The sequence below is a fragment of the Engystomops pustulosus genome, chromosome 1 (assembly GCF_040894005.1).
Source record: "Engystomops pustulosus chromosome 1, aEngPut4.maternal, whole genome shotgun sequence".
In the NCBI taxonomy this organism is placed as follows: Eukaryota; Metazoa; Chordata; class Amphibia; order Anura; family Leptodactylidae; genus Engystomops; species Engystomops pustulosus.
Genome location: NC_092411.1, coordinates 127,203,733 through 127,223,582, shown reverse-complemented (window position 1 = coordinate 127,223,582; position 19,850 = coordinate 127,203,733). Strand labels below are relative to the sequence as shown.

The window sequence follows — 19,850 nt, the reverse complement described above, 5'->3', positions numbered from 1 at the left end:
CCTAGCACCCTCCCTTACTACTAAAATACCCTTAGCGCCCTCCATTTAAATATAATATAATAATAAACTTACATACTTACCCAGTGATGTCTTCTTCCCTGTAGCTTTACTGCAGGCGGCTCGGCTCCTCCAGGTTGCACCGCGCGCCTCGGGTCACGTTACTGACATGACCTGACGTCAGGTCGCCTCAGTCACGTGACGAGCAGCGCGCATTGCAGCCTGGAGGAGCCGGAGAAGTTGCAGAAGGTGGGCGGACCAACGCGGCGCCGGACAGGTAAGCAGGGGGCAGAAACACAGGGACGGGGGCGGGACATTAACACAGGGGCAGCACATTACACAGGGACATTAACACAGGGGGAGCACATTGCACAGGGACAGAAACACAAGGACGGGGGCGGGACATTAACATAGGGGTAGCACATTACACTGGGGCAGCACATTACACAGGGGGGGGGGACAGCGGGCGCTGGGCGGCCGCGTGTCAGCAAAAATGACTACGCATGTCAGTGCTGACACGCGTGTCATAGGTTCGCCATCACTGCACTACAATAAACTTCCCAAAACATTGACTTAAAGGGGTATTCCCATCTGGGCATTTACATTTAATTAAATTCATTTGCCTTATGTAAACATTTCTTCAATTGGATGTTAATAAAAAAAAAATGTTCCTGTGTGAAGATAATTTCTCATAAATGTAGTCATGTTGTCCCTTAGAAACCAGATTGCTTCCTCGGATACAACCACATCACACTCTGGCAGCGGTGGGCAGAAATGCGCTATAGAGTCCTGCCGGACCACCAGGATTCAGCGTTCATTACCACTGGGTGGCTGTGCGACATGTAGTAACCTCCACACATTTCATATACAATAACCTTTTGTTTCTTTGTGCACTCAATCCATCTGAGGTGGCCGTATCTGAAGAAGCAATCTTGTTTCTAAGGGACAACATGGCAACATTTATGAGAAATTATCTTCACACAGGAACATTTCTTTTAATAACATCTAATTGAAGAAATGTTTACTTATGGCAGATTAATGAAACTGAATGTGAGTGCCCAGATGAGAATGCCCCTTTAAGGCCTCCCATCATGGCATATATTTCTTGCATTGACTTTATTCCATGGTCAAACTGAGACTTCTTGCTCATTGAAAAACCTCTCTGCTCTGGATAACAGAGGTGGTTCCTAAGAAAAGAATATTTCCACTGTGAAGTCCATATGGATTTTTAGAAAATATTTACTGAAGAATGCTGCTAGTATAAAACATTTAAGTGTTGAATCAGATAACAATCTGCTTTAACTTTTCATATAACCTATTGTAAAGGATGAATTTGATGTGGTCAAACCATTGAATAAAAGGTGAAATCAATAGTATCCTCGACTCCTTTCCATTTTCAATTTAAAATACAGTTTAATAGAAAACACAACAAAATCAACCCTTAGTTAAGGAGAAGCGTACCCTCAACATCTCAATTACTAAATAGGGGTGGGATAAGCTGTCGTGCAGTACACCAATTATGGTCTCATGAAATGAGGCAGAACTTCTAAATAAATGAGTAGAAGTAATATGGTCAGTACTTTATAGCAATCACATTTTAATGCAAATCTCTACATGCATTGCATTAATATAGTCGGCCCTAAAAGTGATGGAGTAGGAACAGTTTTTCATTATTTTACAATGCATCAAATGAGATGCCGGTGTCTCTAAATTGATATCACTTTGTTACCATTAAAGCACTCAACAGTCTGACAGCATGATGAAATGGCCAATCTAAATGTTATTAAGTAAAATAATTATTATCAGAGGTCATTAGCTCTCTAATGCAAATCTGTATAGGTGCCACTTGTTTTTATCACCACTGTTTTGTATCTCAGCTGCGATGCATTGTATTGGTTATCATGTGCTCTTATTAGAGATGAGCGAACATGCTCGTCCGAGCTTGATGCTCGGTCGAGCATTAGGGTACTCGAAACTGCTCGTTACTCGGACGAATACTTCGCCCGCTCGAGAAAATGGCAGCTCCCGCCGTTTTGCTTTTTGGCGGCCAGAAACAGAGCCAATCACAAGCCAGGAGACTCTGCACTCCACCCAGCATGACGTGGTACCCTTACACGTCAATAGCAGTGGTTGGCTAGCCAGATCAGGTGACCCTGGGATAGACTAGCCGCTGGCCGCGCTGCTCGGATCATTCTGTCTCTGGATGCCGCTAGGGAGAGAGCTGCTGCTGGTCAGGGAAAGCGTTAGGGTGTTCTATTAGCTTACTGTTAGGCAGGAGTGATTCTCAAAGAACCCAACAGCCCTTCTTAGGGCTACAATAACGTTCTACTTTTTTTATTTTAATTTGCATCTTTTACCATTTTGTGAGGAATTAGCAGGGGGACTTGCTACCGTTGTGTTTAGCTCTTAGTGGCACACATATCCATAGCAAAGACCGAAGTGGGAAAATTCAGTAGGGGTTGGATTTCTATTAGGCAATAACTCAGTGTCATCTCATCTGGCATAGTAGTGTGCTTCCTTTGATACTTGGCTAGAAAATAGCCATAGGAGAATACAAACAGCTTCTTGAAGCCTACAGTAGCGTTCTATATATTTGATTTCTGGTTGATCTGCTGGTGGCTGTAGTTTCTGCAGTGCATGTACTTGCCAATTCTGAGCAATTTGTAGTGAGACTTGCGACCGCTGTGTTCTGCGCTTAGTGGCGCACATATCCATAGCAAAGGCCGAAGTGGCAAAATTCAGTAGGGGTTGGATTTCTATTAGGCAATAACTCAGTGTCATCTCATCTGGCATAGTAGTGTGCTTCCTTTGATACTTGGCTAGAAAATAGCCATAGGAGAATACAAACAGCTTCTTGAAGCCTACAGTAGCGTTCTATATATTTGATTTCTGGTTGATCTGCTGGTGGCTGTAGTTTCTGCAGTGCATGTACTTGCCAATTCTGAGCAATTTGTAGTGAGACTTGCGACCGCTGTGTTCTGCGCTTAGTGGCGCACATATCCATAGCAAAGGCCGAAGTGGCAAAATTCAGTAGGGGTTGGATTTCTATTAGGCAATAACTCAGTGTCATCTCATCTGGCATAGTAGTGTGCTTCCTTTGATACTTGGCTAGAAAATAGCCATAGGAGAATACAAACAGCTTCTTGAAGCCTACAGTAGCGTTCTATATATTTGATTTCTGGTTGATCTGCTGGTGGCTGTAGTTTCTGCAGTGCATGTACTTGCCAATTCTGAGCAATTTGTAGTGAGACTTGCGACCGCTGTGTTCTGCGCTTAGTGGCGCACATATCCATAGCAAAGGCCGAAGTGGCAAAATTCAGTAGGGGTTGGATTTCTATTAGGCAATAACTCAGTGTCATCTCATCTGGCATAGTAGTGTGCTTCCTTTGATACTTGGCTAGAAAATAGCCATAGGAGAATACAAACAGCTTCTTGAAGCCTACAGTAGCGTTCTATATATTTGATTTCTGGTTGATCTGCTGGTGGCTGTAGTTTCTGCAGTGCATGTACTTGCCAATTCTGAGCAATTTGTAGTGAGACTTGCGACCGCTGTGTTCTGCGCTTAGTGGCGCACATATCCATAGCAAAGGCCGAAGTGGCAAAATTCAGTAGGGGTTGGATTTCTATTAGGCAATAACTCAGTGTCATCTCATCTGGCATAGTAGTGTGCTTCCTTTGATACTTGGCTAGAAAATAGCCATAGGAGAATACAAACAGCTTCTTGAAGCCTACAGTAGCGTTCTATATATTTGATTTCTGGTTGATCTGCTGGTGGCTGTAGTTTCTGCAGTGCATGTACTTGCCAATTCTGAGCAATTTGTAGTGAGACTTGCGACCGCTGTGTTCTGCGCTTAGTGGCGCACATATCCATAGCAAAGGCCGAAGTGGCAAAATTCAGTAGGGGTTGGATTTCTATTAGGCAATAACTCAGTGTCATCTCATCCGGCATAGTAGTGTGCTTCCTTTGATACTTGGCTAGAAAATAGCCATAGGAGAATACAAACAGCTTCTTGAAGCCTACAGTAGCGTTCTATATATTTGATTTCTGGTTGATCTGCTGGTGGCTGTAGTTTCTGCAGTGCATGTACTTGCCAATTCTGAGCAATTTGTAGTGAGACTTGCGACCGCTGTGTTCTGCGCTTAGTGGCGCACATATCCATAGCAAAGGCCGAAGTGGCAAAATTCAGTAGGGGTTGGATTTCTATTAGGCAATAACTCAGTGTCATCTCATCTGGCATAGTAGTGTGCTTCCTTTGATACTTGGCTAGAAAATAGCCATAGCAATAGGATAGGATTGTTTGGTTTTAAAAACTCAAAAAAAAACAAAAAACACAAAAAAAAAAAAAAAAAAAAAACACCAAAAAAAAACAAAAAGAAGTAAAAAAAAAAAAAAAGTTATAACTCTCATTTTAAAAATGTTTAACCCGAGGGCTAGGGGTAGAGGACGAGGGCGGGGACGTGGGCGTCCAACTACTGCAGGGGTCAGAGGCCGTGGTCCTCGGCGGGGTGAGACACCACCTGCTGATGAGGGAGCAGGGGAACGCCGCAGAGCTACACTCCCTAGGTTCATGTCTGAAGTTACTGGGACTCGTGGTAGAGCACTGTTGAGGCCAGAACAGTGCGAACAGGTGATGTCGTGGATTGCTGACAATGCTTCGAGCAATTTGTCCACCACCAGTCAGTCTTCCACGCAGTCCACCCATGTCACCGAAATCCCCACTCCTCCAGCTCCTGCACCTCAGCCTCCTCCCCCCCAGTCTGCCCCCTCCCAGGAAAATTTGGCATTTGAACCGGCATACTCTGAGGAACTGTTTTCTGGACCCTTCCCACAGTCACAAACCACTTGTCCGGTTGCTGCTGAGCAATTTTCCGATGCCCAGGTTTTCCACCAGTCACAGTCTGTGGGTGATGATGACCTTCTTGACGTAGTGGAAGTGTGTAAAGAGGTGTCCGACGATGAGGAGACACGGTTGTCAGACAGTGGGGAAGTTGTTGTCAGGGCAGGAAGTCCGAGGGGGGAGCAGACTGAGGGATCGGAGGATGATGAGGTGACAGACCCAAGCTGGGTTGAGAGGCCGGGTGAACACAGTGCTTCTGAGACGGAGGAGAGTCCTCGACCTGAACAGGTTGGAAGAGGCAGTGGTGGGGCCAGACGGAGAGGCAGGGCCAGAGCTGGTGCATCAGCGCCACTGTCAACTAGTGAAGCTCCCGTGGTGAGGGCTCTTGCGGCGAGGGCTAGATCTTCAGAAGTGTGGAGGTTCTTTAAGGAAACACCGGATGACCGACGGACTGTGGTGTGCAACATTTGCCAAACCAGGCTCAGCAGGGGTTCCACCACTACTAGCTTAACTACCACCAGTATGCGCAGGCATATGAATGCTAAGCACCCCACTCAGTGGCAACAAGCCCGTTCACCTCCGGCCGTGCACACCACTGCTCCTTCCCCTGTGTCAGCTGCTAGTCAGCCCCCTGCCCAGGACCCTGGCACAAAAACCCCATCGTCGCCTCCACGATCCTCCACAGCATCCACCAGCGTTCAGCTCTCCATACCCCAGACGCTGGAGCGGAAACGCAAATATAGTGCAACCCACCCGCACGCCCAAGCCCTTAATGTGCACATCTCCAGATTGCTTAGCCTGGAGATGCTGCCCTATAGGCTAGTAGAGACCGAGGCCTTTCGCAACCTCATGGCGGCGGCCGCCCCTCGGTATTCGGTCCCCAGCCGCCACTACTTTTCCCGATGTGCCGTCCCAGCCCTGCACCAGCACGTGTCAGACAACATAATCCGTGCCCTGACCAACGCCGTTTCTGACAAGGTCCACCTGACCACGGACACGTGGACGAGTGCTGCCGGGCAGGGCCACTATATATCTCTGACGGCACATTGGGTTAACTTGGTGGAGGCTGGGACCGAGTCTGACCCTGGGGCTGCTCATATACTGCCGACGCCGAGGATTGCGGGGCCTACCTCGGTCCAGGTGTTTCAGGCCTACTATGCCTCCTCCTCCTCCCACCCCTCCTCCACCTCCTCCTCCGAACTACCATCCGTGGGCACGGCGCCATCAGTCGGTAGCTCTAGGCACAGCAGCAGTGCCGTCGCTAAGCGACAGCAGGCGGTGCTCAAACTGCTGAGCCTAGGCGACAAAAGGCACACCGCCCAAGAGCTATTACAGGGCATCACGGCGCAGACTGATCTGTGGCTGGCACCGCTGAACCTCAAGCCGGGAATGGTTGTGTGTGACAACGGCCGTAACCTGGTGGCGGCTCTGCAACTCGGCAGACTGACACATGTGCCATGCCTGGCCCATGTGTTAAATCTGATAGTTCAGCGTTTCCTCAAGACATACCCCAATCTGTCTGATTTGCTCACGAAGGTGCGCCGCATCTGTGCGCATTTCAGGAAGTCCAGCCCAGATGCTGCCACTCTCAGGGCAGCGCAGCGCCGCCTCCAACTGCCCGCTCACCGACTGTTGTGCGACGTGCCCACGAGGTGGAATTCAACACTGACCATGTTATCCAGAGTTTACCAGCAGCGCAGAGCGATTGTAGACTGCCAGATGTCAACTTCCACCAGAACTGGTAGTCAGGTCAGTCAGCTTCCTCAAGTCTACAATGAGGAGTGGACGTGGATGTCTGATATCTGTCAGGTGCTGAGTAACTTTGAGGAGTCAACACAGATGGTCAGTGGCGATGCCGCCATCATCAGCCTCACCATCCCGCTGCTTGGCCTGTTGAAAAACTCTCTGGTCAGCATGAAGTCGGAAGCTTTGCGCTCGTCACAAGAGACAGGGGAAGAATATTCCCTTGTTGATAGCCAAAGCACCCTCAGGTCTGTTTCTCAGCGCATATCGGAGGAGGTGGAGGTGGAGGAGGATGAGGAGGAAGAGGAGGAGAATGTTGGCGAGACACAAGAGGGGACCATTGTTGAGTCCTTTACTGTTCAGCGTGTATGGGCAGAAGAAGAGGAGTTGGAGGAGTTGGAGGAGGAGGAAATGGACAGTCAGGCCAGTGAGGGGAGTGAATTCTTACGCGTTGGTACTCTGGCGCATATGGCAGATTTCATGCTAGGCTGCCTATCCCGTGACCCTCGCGTTCAAAGAATTTATTCCAGCACCGATTACTGGGTGTTCACTCTCCTGGACCCACGGTACAAGCAAAATCTTTCCACTCTCATCCCTGCAGAGGAAAGGAGTGTGAGAATGCATGAATACCAGCAGGCCCTGGTGCACAAGCTGAAACAGTATTTCCCTTCTGACAGCGCTAGCGGCAGAGTGCGTAGTTCTGCGGGACAAGTAGCGAGGGAGAGTAGGCGAGCAGGCAGCTTGTCCAGCACTGGCAAGGGTACGCTTTACAAGGCTTTTGCCAGCTTTATGTCACCCCAGCAAGACACTGTCACCTGTCCCCAGTCTCGGCAGAGTAGGGCTGATCTTTACAGAAAGATGGTGAGGGAGTACGTAGCTGACCATACCATCGTCCTAAATGATCACACAGCTCCCTACAACTACTGGGTTTCAAAGCTGGACATGTGGCATGAACTGGCGCTGTACGCCTTGGAGGTTCTTGCCTGCCCTGCCGCTAGCGTCTTGTCCGAGCGGGTTTTCAGTGCAGCTGGTGGCATCATCACCGATAAGCGTACACGCCTGTCGACTGACAGCGCTGACAGGCTGACGCTTATTAAAATGAATAAAGGCTGGATTTCTCAGAATTTCCAATCTCCACCAGGTGAAGGAAGCTCAACCTGAATAATTGATCCACTCCTCCTCCTCCTCATTTTCCTCCTTCTCCTCCTCTTTGTACAGTAAAGCAGAGGAAAATGGCTATTTTTTGACAGGGCCCACTGGCTCTTGCTATAGTACTTCATGCATTTAATTTTTCTGGAGGGCCACCTACCCGGTCCTCTGTTTGAAACAATTTTTGTGAGTGCCACATACAGGCACTCAATCTATTCCATTTTACTGCAGGGCCACCTACCTGCTCCTCTGGTTTGAAACATTTTTGGGACTGCCACATACAGGCACTCAATCTATTCCATTTTACTGGAGGGCCACCTACCTGCTCCTCTGGTTTGAAAAATGTTTGGGACTGCCACATACAGGCACTATCCAAATTAAATTGTCTCCATAGCAGCCTCCACACGTTGTCTCCATTGCTACCTCCAAAAGTCGTCCATATAGCTGCCTCCATACATCGTCCCTTTATCAAACGAGGTGTGTCAGGCAGAAATTTGGGTTGTTTTCATGGATTCCACATCAAAGTTGTTAACTTTGTCGCCACCCTGCTGTGTTATCCACAAAATATACTGGCAAACTTTTACCATTTAGGGATATTATTTCAGCGCTTCTTGCGCATCTGTTTACATTCCCCTCACCCGGCATATCCTAAACTTATAAGAACGCTACTACACTTGATCTTATACAAAAGGTTCTTAGAAGTGCTGTTTGGGGAGTAGCCTAGAGACAGGGGCTTGAATTGGCGAAAGCTCGCCTGGCAGCGGAGCGCCAGCTCCATGCGCATCATGCGCTTCTTGCGCATCTGTTTACATTCCCCTCACCCGGCATATCCTAAACTTATAAGAACGCTACTACACTTGATCTTATACAAAAGGTTCTTAGAAGTGCTGTTTGGGGAGTAGCCTAGAGACAGGGGCTTGAATTGGCGAAAGCTCGCCTGGCAGCGGAGCGCCAGCTCCATGCGCATCATGCGCTTCTTGCGCATCTGTTTACATTCCCCTCACCCGGCATATCCTAAACTTATAAGAACGCTACTACACTTGATCTTATACAAAAGGTTCTTAGAAGTGCTGTTTGGGGAGTAGCCTAGAGACAGGGGCTTGAATTGGCGAAAGCTCGCCTGGCAGCGGAGCGCCAGCTCCATGCGCATCATGCGCTTCTTGCGCATCTGTTTACATTCCCCTCACCCGCCATATCCCAAACTTATAAGAACGCTACTACACTTAACTTGGTGCAGGCTGGGACCGAGTCTGACCCTGGGGCTGGTCATATACTGCCGACGCAGAGAATTGCGGGGCCTACCTCGGTCCAGGTCTCAAAGGCCTACTATACCTCCTCCCACCCCTCCTCCACCTCCTCCTCCTCCGAATTACCATCCGTGGGCATGGCGCCATCAGTCGGTAGCTCTAGGCACAGCAGCAGTGCCGTCGCTAAGCGACAGCAGGCGGTGCTGAAACTGCTGAGCCTAGGCGATAAAAGGCACACCGCCCAAGAGCTATTACAGGGCATTCCACATCAAAGTTGTTAACTTTGTCGCCACCCTGCTGTGTAATCCCCAAAATATACTTGCAAACTTTTACCATTTAGGGATATTATTTCAGCGCTTCTTGCGCATCTGTTTACATTCCCCTCACCCGCCATATCCTAAACTTATAAGAACGCTACTACACTTGATCTTATACAAAAGGTTCTTAGAAGTGCTGTTTGGGGAGTAGCCTATAGACAGGGGCTTGGATTGGCGAAAGCTCGCCTGGCAGCGGAGCGCCAGCTCCATGCCAAGATCCAACTAACATAGTTTTAACTGCAGCACCTTTAATCTACTACTAGTTCACTGCCTCCATACATGGTCCCCTTATCAAACGAGCTGTGTCAGGCAGAATTTTGGGTTGTTTTCATGGCTTCCATGTTAACTTTGTCGCCACCCTGCTGTGTAATCCACAAAATATACTGGCAAACTTTTATCATGTACCGATATTATTTGAGCGCTTCTTGCTCACCTCCTTTGGTTCCTCTCTGCCACCCATTGGTTTGAAGCCTGAGTCCATTTAGGGTATGTTGCCATGCCACTCTCTAGCCTGCTGCCGCTGCCTCTGCCTCTGCATGCCGTCCCCTATAGTGTCAGGGTCAATTATTGGATGTTTTACATGCTATCTAGCTTCATTCTGTCACTCTGTCATGGCCATGCTGTTGCCCATAATTTTGGCATAATGGTGCGATTAAGCAGCCTCAGAGGCATCCATGCATGCTGCCCCTGCTGTTTCCTGTCCATTTCCGTGGTGTTTCCATCCTTTTCTGAGGTTCCCAGGTGTTTGGCCAAGCTTCCCTGTGCAGAGCCTTGGTCCCCTTGAAAAATGCTCGAGTCTCCCATTGACTTCAATGGGGTTCGTTATTCGAGACGAGCACTCGAGCATCGGGAAAAGTTCGTCTCGAATAACGAGTACCCGAGCATTTTAGTGTTCGCTCATCTCTAGCTCTTATCTTTTTGGAGAAAAATCAAACAATTTCACCAAGATTATACAGAAAAGGATTTTGGGTTCAGTACAAAAAAAAATTATTATATTCCCTAGTAGAAAATAAAGGCTTTTAAACTACTGTTTCATGTTTTTCACTAAATTTTTCAGTTTGTATATATACTAGTACAGTATTGGGACAAAGCTTTTAGCCATTAAATGTAGGCGTTTCACTCTACTAGTCACAGGCCATTTACTACATTGACAAACTCAATGGGGGGATTTCTCATGGTTACTGTTTTGTGTGCACACTGTCATTGGTTGTTTGACAGGTTTGAAAGTGTCAGAATCATGACTAGATCCCATCTTGCATGATATACATTAGTCTGTTTTCTGTCTTTAAATTGGAATGATTCATTTTGCTTCCTCTATACTAAGCAGGGAAAATTGAGAAGTTTTGAGACAAATTGTGCACCTAAGCAGATAGGTGGGGGGAGGAGGGGGATCGGTGTGTTTAACTTGTTTTCTTATGTTTTGTGACTGTGTTGTGTTGAATTTTGGTGAGTGTGCATTGACATTTGAGTGAAATGCACTCAAACACATGGGTAGTAATGAGTGGACCCGAACCTGCAATATTTTTATATGTGCCGAACATCACTGGTTCTGGCCCTCCAAACCCAGACTTTAGTTTATAGCCTGGGTCCAGGTTGGGGTTCGGCTACACCCCATGCCATTTAACACTAGCTATTGGTGCTGGCATCAATCGCTGGTGCTAACTTTTCAAATGACCCTGGCAAAGGTGGGCACCTATCATAGGTGCTAACTCTTCAAATGTCCCCAGCACCAATCACAGATTTTAATTACTGGGGATTTGGTTTCAGTCTCCAGACTAAACCTTGGACATGACATAACAAAGAGTTATCTGTGGGTTCTAAATATTGTAGAATATTCAGAAAACTTTCACGTTTTCTTCAAGCAGTTACTATACTTTTATATTTACATGATATCTTCAATTTCTCTACATTATTGGTGTTTATTTATGTTTTTAAATATGACTCTATATATATCTGAATTTCCTCAGAAACTCAGCCAAGGGATTCACTCTTACATACAGACCACTTATTCATAGATCTTTTTGTACTCATTGTAGCATCTTTAACACCCCATAAGCAAAAGTTAATTTTGAGCAAGCACAGTAAATAAAAATGACCACAACCAAGCTCAGTAAATACAGTATCATAACCTTTAAATATCCTCACTAAATATAAAAGCAGAGCCAAGTATGAGAACCAAACTCAATACATAAATATCGTACCAAAAATAAGCTCAGTACTTTATTACAGCAGTAGAACCAATCTCAATACATAAATGCAGCATTTAGAACCAGGTTCAATCTCAAGACATAAATGCAGCATTAGGAACAAGTTCATTAGATAATTTAAGCACCAGAACCATTTGGATACATCAATACAGTATCAGACCCCACCTCAGTAAAAAAAAAAGCACTGAAAACAGGTTTATGTCATAGAGAAAATGTTGCTCAGGTGTATTTACCAGACATTTGAATTGAAAGTCGGACCTACTAGTGAAGTAGGTTGCATACTATTGCATACTATGCACAGATCACCTACGGAGTCTGCAGGCTGTGCCAGATTATTGAATACTTCCACACAGTTGTCATTAATCTGGGGCACCCTGCACTGTTTAAGAAGTGTGCACCATCTTTTAACATAGAGTCTGCAAAACAATTCTGTCGAGTCACTATAACACATGTAGTGCATGTTCCGAATCGGCACTAGAATGCAACTTAAGGTGGAGAATTTTTGCGGCACAGTGGACATATTGAGGTTACAACAACCAACTCATCTCCTCAGCATATGAGAAAGTTAGTGCAAAATCTAGAACAGATTTACTTAATAGCAAAAGTAAAAAAAGTCTCTGTGCAACACACAATAAAGACCATTCACCAATCACCTTTTCAACTCAGTACAGTAATCAATTCAACAGTATAAAACATATCATTAAAAAATACTTACCCATCCTCTCATGCAACCAAGATTTTCAGGGAATTATTGAAAAAGGCGTCAGATTTGTAGCCAAAAAGAGCAATACACTGGGTACCATCCTGTCACCTAGCCTGTTTATCAGTGAGAAACCTAACATCCATAGACACACCTGGTTAGATTTTCCAGGTTCTCACAAATGTGGACATAGACGTTGTAAAGCTTGCGATTATATTGTTCAGGGCAATTCATTCACTTCATTTAGCACACAGATTAATTGCAATACGTCTCATATCATATACCTAGCTTCTTGTATTTCGTGTCACCTTCAATATGTAGGGTGCACTACCTGTCCTGCAAAAAAACGCATCAGACGCCACATCTCTGACGTGACGAACGATGCATTTAATGTTTCATCTCTCAGCCGTCACTTCAGAGATATACATAAGGGTGATACTTCTAATCTCAGATGGACAGGTATAGAGAAAGTCTCCAAACCTACCAGGGGAGGAGACTTCCACAAAAAAGTTCTTAATAGAGAGTCCTACTGGATATTTGTATTACACACTAGACAACCATATGGAATGAATAGTAGACATGACTTGATTACTAGTTATTAATAACAGGCTCGCTCGCACATATTGGTATTTTGTAATACTGTATTTATTGTAACATAGTTGTTTCTTTGTTATAGGCTAAAGAATCGCTACATTTATTTCTTCTAGTACTGAGGTGATGCTTGTACTGCCTGTTAAGTCACTATGTTCTCATATGTAATAGAAGGCACTTGCCATTAAGGGTTAATTTCAGTATGCCCCACCTCACTACTAGGGTCATGTGACCATGATTGCATTTTATATTTAAGATGTGTGATTTTAGTAGTTTTAATGGATCATGACTAAGGCGTAACAGCCGAAACGCTATATATCCGAATTTGCCGATGCACAAATAAAGAAGATTTTATACCGTTTGGGACGTGCGCTGGAATTCTTCTACTCTATTAGTGGACATATTGTAGCTGCAACACATACATGTGAAAGTAGTTTGCACATTCTTTTCAGTGCAGACAGAATACTGGTGCAAATTCTTCAGTAAATGTGGATCATTGACTATCTCTTAAAATATATTGACCTATTTGACCTACACAGCAGCCCCTGAAAACTATTCTCAACCTGCATACTAAACAGGAAGAAACAGAAAAAATGTAGTCACCTGTCATCACTCCTGTCTGTGAAGTAAATTTTTTTTTGGATTTGGCATTTTATCCATTTATCTTCCAGATACGTATAAAAATGCTTTATACTGGTTGTTAGCTATTATCTTTTCATAGGGCTGTTCCCTATAAACATTGTGTTCAATTATTGCTAGGGACACATCCTAGCCCCACTTGGTTGACAACTAGTTATGTGTCACATAGACATTTTTTTATAGAGCTACTGATTTATATTTACTTTGTGTGAATGTGGTGGTCCACAATATTGTATGAAACAGCATGAAACAGCTTCAACTAATGCTGAAGCATGACAACAATTCTACCTGGTATAACTACAACCAAAACCTAAAGGCAGTATATCACATCCAAACCTGATGAAAACTTGATGAAAATGACTGTGGAAAATACCTCAGATGTATATAGGAGATGGTGTGGGCTAGAAATATTAATAAATGAATAGGGATCTATGCTACAAGGCGAGATAGTCATCAATAATTGCAATATAAATGAGCCCTAATAACTAGATGGTACATACCCTACAGGAGAAATAGTAGTGCAATACTAGGACTAGCCACCACAATGTTCCGATTCTTGATTGTAGCATTGATTTTAATGTTCTTGAGGTTCCCAAGTAGCATATTCCCTGTATAAGATCCCACACCAGACCTTCTCCAGTTCTCCCAGTCTCTGTTAACATTACAATCAATTAGCAGCTGAAGAAGGATATTTGGAAGACCCTGGTTCTGGAACCTATGTTTTCAGAACATCACCATTCAGCCACTATGAGCTATGAGGTGCCAAACCTTTCAAGAGGACCAGTGCCTGGTCTTCTGTAAGGAAATGACATACATAAGTTTTCTTATGTTAGTGGAAGACCATGGGGGCATTGAAAATAAATTGGGGATAGGGGGTAGGTGAAGCATACAAACTTCATGCAGATGGTTTACTTAGTTGTATTTAAACCCATGTCCCGAGTTATTCAGGACATCGATATTAACATTTCTGGATGTCAATGTGTCACTGTAAACGTTGAAATGACAGAATGGAAAAAAGTAAATTAATACAGACAACACTTAATTTACAATGTAATATTGGTTAACATTTAATGTTGTGTTCCGTTGGCAGAATAAGCAATTCTGCATAACAAAATTTAGTTGACGATGATATAATGTTAATTCATCTTGAAAGCTGTTTAGAAAAAGTATTTTCTTAAGTACTTCAGGTCAATCCAGTGTTGATTAAATTAATCTACCCTTGCAGAAGCAGAAACTATTTGTATTCATGACGTGAGATTACATTCACAAACTTCTTACCATTGAGATTTTCTACAATGTACAGAGACCTACACTGTATAATTTCCTACAATACCAAACATCAACATCTATTAAAATAGTTACATAAAAAGATTATGACGCTATAGCTAAATTGAGATTTTGCCCTTATGTTTAATTGCTTTAAATCAGCTAAAACTTGTTAATTCCTCAGTGGCCCTGAAGGACAGGTGCTAAGGGATTACACTGTCCCTATTTAGTATTATAGATGACTCAATATACACTAGGGGCAAGACCAAAAATACCTTTATTCTCAATCAACATTAGGCAGTGTTCTGACTTTACCTAAGACACTGTACATAGGAAAATATGCTCAGTTCATTTTCTTAAGTTAATAGTTGCAGGTTGATATACAGTATACACTAGAGAACAAAAATTAGAGAACAATACACAATATTCTAAATGTCAAGGTCATTGTGTAGTCCTATGTGTATATATCCTAACATGAGTAAAATAGCAGTATTTTAAGCTTATTTAAAAAATTTAATATATGCTAAACCATAGAATAAATATGTAAATTAGATCATTGTAAAAATCAGATTACAAAATTAGTGAACACTTTCAGATCTGGCATCTGGTTTTAATTTCCTTAATTATCTGAATTTTTGTTGACTTTGCAGAAAGGGGTACGATTCCAAAGGAACTGAAACCCTCTTGCAGCAGGTTTTTCAGATGAAGGCCAACTGGGTGACCCTATCAGTTATAGCAAAATAATATGGTTATCCCAAGCCTGTGATTTCTAGAATATTAAATGTTTATAAGATCACAAACGAATCCCTCAAGAATGTTGGTTGACCATGAAAGACAAATGCAAGAGAGGATATGATAATGTAAATAATCCTCATGGGTAATTGTTTCCACACTGCTACAAAGCTTACCAGTTCAGCACTGAACAGGGTAAGGATCAGTCTTATCATATAGTGTCTCAACATTCAAGAGCATCTGCACTGAAAGTGTGTAAAGGAGTCAGTAAAAGATGGTGGAGGAAGTGCCATGGCTTGGGGAATGCTTTCTGCAGCAGAAGTTGGACCTCTTAATAGCTACATTACAGAGTGAATGTGTATTAGAGGTGTGTATCAGAACTTTCTTCAACAACAAGTAGTTCTTTTTTTATGTTCATAACTCAATCTGCCAGCAATTTTCATGCAAGACAATGTCCCAGTCACATAGAAAAACAGGTAAAGCAGTTCTTTCAAACAGAAAACATTGAAATAATGAAATGGCCAGCCCAGGATCAAAGGCCTGTACAATTACTGCTGATATAAAATAAAGATACATTTTGTAAAATAAAGATACATTTTGTAAAATAAAGGTTTTATGTTGATATAGTTTGAGTATTTTGTAAAACACTATTCTAGTGGCATGGGGAACCCCTTACAAACAATTCTTCAAATATTGCTAAATATAGATTACATCATTTCTGAAAAAATCAAGTGATCATACATTTCTATTTAACTTTGAACTCCAGTACATAAATATTGTACTTATTCCTCCAAAATAACACTATGTATCATTATAAAGGGGCTCATTTACGGCATCTTTAGTCAGAACATGTATGCATGTCACTTCTTGGTTATTCCAGGTTTTGGACTTGGTTGATGTATTTTAGAGGTTGATATTTCAGGCAGCTGAGAGTGTGTGGTTTTTGCAACTATTTATTAAAAAGTTGCACATAAGCAGAAAACTCTCCTGCAATCTCTTCTAAAGTTTTTTCCTGTGCCACAATTGCTTTCCACATATTGATTTTAACTGTATATCAAGTGCAACACAATAAATTCTTACAAAAAATGAAATGTATATATTAGAATTTAAAAATAAAAAGTTAGGTATTTATACTAATGAGGACCTATCATCACCTGTGTGAACTCCAAGTTTTTGTATTTTTGTATTTTTCTGATTCTGTTGGAATTTGTATTAAGTTACCAATGCCACTGTTTCTATTAGGCAGACAAACAGCACCAGGCTGTCCCAGTCCTCCTGCTTATGACCCTCAATCTGACAGTAGCTAGACTGGTGCATATACAGGCAGTCCCCTACTTAAGAACATCCAAGTTACACCCCTAGTTACAAACGGCCTGTGGATGTTGGTAATTTAATGTACTTTTGCATTGGGCTACAATAAACAGTTATAACAGTTATCACGTGTGTCTGCAATGAAGCTTTATTGTTAATCTTAGTTCTTATGACAATCCAACATTGTTAAAATCCAATTTTCACAGAGATCAAAAGAAATTTGGCTGGTGCTACAATTGTAAAATATACAGTTCCGACTTACATACAAATTCAACTTAAGAACAAATCTACAGAGCCTGTCTTGTATGTAACCCAGGGACTGCCTGTACTGGGTACTGAAACTTCCTGTACTGGGCACAAGCCCATCTGACAGCAAAAAGATGAAAATATTAACATTTATTGATATCTCCCAAATGCTGGGGCTAGAGGCATCAGTAGTAAACCACAGAAAAAAAGCATCTTGGGTATGTCACAAAATTCAGTGAGCATAGGGAATGGGCTGCTCATCATCTTCACACTCTTTTAAAAGGTACAAGTATCATTACTAGGCTGTATCTCTATTTTCACCTAGACCGATTTAATGCAGTATGTCCTATGGTGTAGGTCAGTGATTTGGAGTAATCTGGGCAATTTTTTGGTGCACAGATCACCCAAGATCTTGGTTGTTCCCTGTGCCAGAAAATGGCTGCATTAGCTGCATAGGAGTGACATGACAATGATTATTGGGAAAATCACCACAGCCGCTGCAATTTTGAGTGATCCAAACTGTACACAAGACACAAATAGGGGAAGCATCTCTCATCTCATCTTTCATACCTCTCAGCAGTGTTATTTTCTGCCTTTACATTATCTATACAGATGTAGAACTCATTAATGTTACATGTTATGTGTTACACTATGAATGGTATATGATGTGTTAAGTTAACATTTGCTACACTTGCAAATGTGATTGTACACAGCTAATAAAACTTTGTAAGTATGTGCACTGTGTATTGACCACAGTGGTTTTCAGTCACTGGCATTTGTGCATACTAGATGGACACAATACACCCACTTTATCCTGCATGTGTTTAACCTGTCAGGGAAATGGAGTGCTCAAAAGAACCCATTAGCATCAGAAGGTAGAAAAAAAAGCCTGTGAAAAGCTATAGTTACTTAAAAGCTTTTAACCACTTCACATTTCCTCTGACCAAGCAGCATTTTTTTCATCAACCTGCACTACAACTCCTGTCTGATGTACTAGGCTTAGAGTACTCTGCATATTTCAGAAATCATTTCATTAAAAGGCATATAGCAAACTTGAACATGACAATATGAATGGTCAAAGAAAGGTAACACAAAAGTCACCCGGAAAAGGTGAATGAAAGTAGAACTAATTTCCTGATCAATAATCTAGAACCATGCTCATCCGTCTATTGTCATCTACCATAATATTTAAGTAACAAGAAGTAGTAAAGTGGGTTTTGATATCTTTTTTTGGACAAAAGTAAACTCTAGGTATAGTCATATATTGAGATTGTATTATATGTTTGTCTCCTATTGAAACATGAGTACTCACCATTCCTCATATGGAGAAGGAACAATTGTGTATACATGTTATTAATTCACCTATATTTGTATTCCACCTATATTTCCCATTATATCCCATTATCTTGCCTTTTCTTTGTATATTTGTAATTCAATGTGCCAAGACGCATCAGTGGTAGGTGAAGGTTTAGAAAATATTTTAATATAATGGTTATTGCTGTTTCAGACCAATAGATTTTGGGACAAAAATTCTTACCTGTATTATGTGTTGCTGGGAAATTATTTCATAGTTTACCTGTTAAAGAGAATAAATAAAAATATAGATATTAATAATAATAAATATTAAAGTAAATCTACATATTTTAGCTTAAGTCAAACTCCATTTGGAAAGGTTCTTAAATAAGAAAAATAGGTAGTTTAAATATTCTTCAATGTGCAGTAAATAACTGCACAAGGTAACTACTCTTATGGATATGATAGTCCTTAAAAGTTTCTGTAAATTTCTAACCCTTTACATCTTTTCACACATGCCAATGTACATTCCCATTCATATTTTTTTATAATTTCAATGACTCACATCTAATGCCCCATTTTGAACTCTCCTTCTCATGATAACAAAGTTGTTTTAGTGCTCCACCTTCACTCATATATGCACATGTTGTAAACATTTCATAAAACAATATATATAAAATAATACATAGTTGGAGATATTTATAGAAAGTGTAGTTTACTCAGCTGGTTAAGTTTCCGATAATGAGGTACATATTTAAATCTCTTGGGCTTAGCAGATAATATTTCTGTCTCTGGGAATATTTTCTGTCTGGAGCACCACAAATGTGTGCAGCAGGTAGAGAATTTGAAGAGCAAGCTGCCAAAGAGCCGCAGAAATTGCGACTGTAATAATAGCCAAAAGATTGAGTAAATTTTGGCCACCCAATTATCAGCACCCAAGCTTCCATAAACAAAAAGCTGTGACTTAGCAGACTTACAGGTGAAGGTTTGTATTTTGCTAGACCAATTTTTTTGGTCTACTCTCTGCCAATTTCCAGAACTCAAAAAATTAAAAAGACATATTAACTGTGTCAGAGTTTCTACATGATGAAAATCATGCCCCTTTTCAGAGCAGAGTTTTTTCTGGCACCGACCATTAAAAAATGGGTCCGAAAGGACAGGCAGTGGGAGAGCAACAAAAAGGCGGAAACCTCATAATAAATGTCCCCCAGTGTGTGTACAGTATGCTCCCAGATTAACAGCCACGCACAGGAGAGAGGAGGGGTGAGCGCTGCAGCCAGTGCCATAATATAGGAAAATATGGGGCATAACCTATATTTTTCCATGCGAGGGTTTTGTTGTGTGATACCAGGCACCATAGACAAACTGTGCAGCCAGATATCAGTCCCCCACACATTTGTGTGCAAGGGGCCTAAGGCAGTATGTAGGGTTACTCATGCTTTGTGAGTCAAGGTGACTGGAAGACAGGTGCATGTATAGTTAGGGTTTTGCATTGTATTTGTCAGTGCTCAGCCAAACAGGATTTGTTTTGTTTATGTCTTTGCAAAGGCTGAATTTATATTGTTTTGTTAAAG

At 42.4% G+C, this 19,850-nt stretch overlaps 1 protein-coding gene across 7 annotated transcripts in view; it reads right to left on the bottom strand.

Annotated features, from left to right (window-relative positions):
• Positions 1–19,850, bottom strand: part of LINGO2 (leucine rich repeat and Ig domain containing 2) — an 840,065-nt gene that overhangs the window by 634,066 nt on the left and 186,149 nt on the right. For 2 of the 7 annotated variants that reach the window (XM_072153048.1, XM_072153066.1), the window contains exon 1: positions 18,521–18,562. The exons of the other annotated variants lie outside the window; for them this stretch is intronic. The gene's annotated coding sequence lies outside the window, so the exon portion shown is untranslated. Of the gene's footprint in view, positions 1–18,520; positions 18,563–19,850 lie in introns of those variants that run through there. 7 annotated transcript variants of the gene reach the window in all.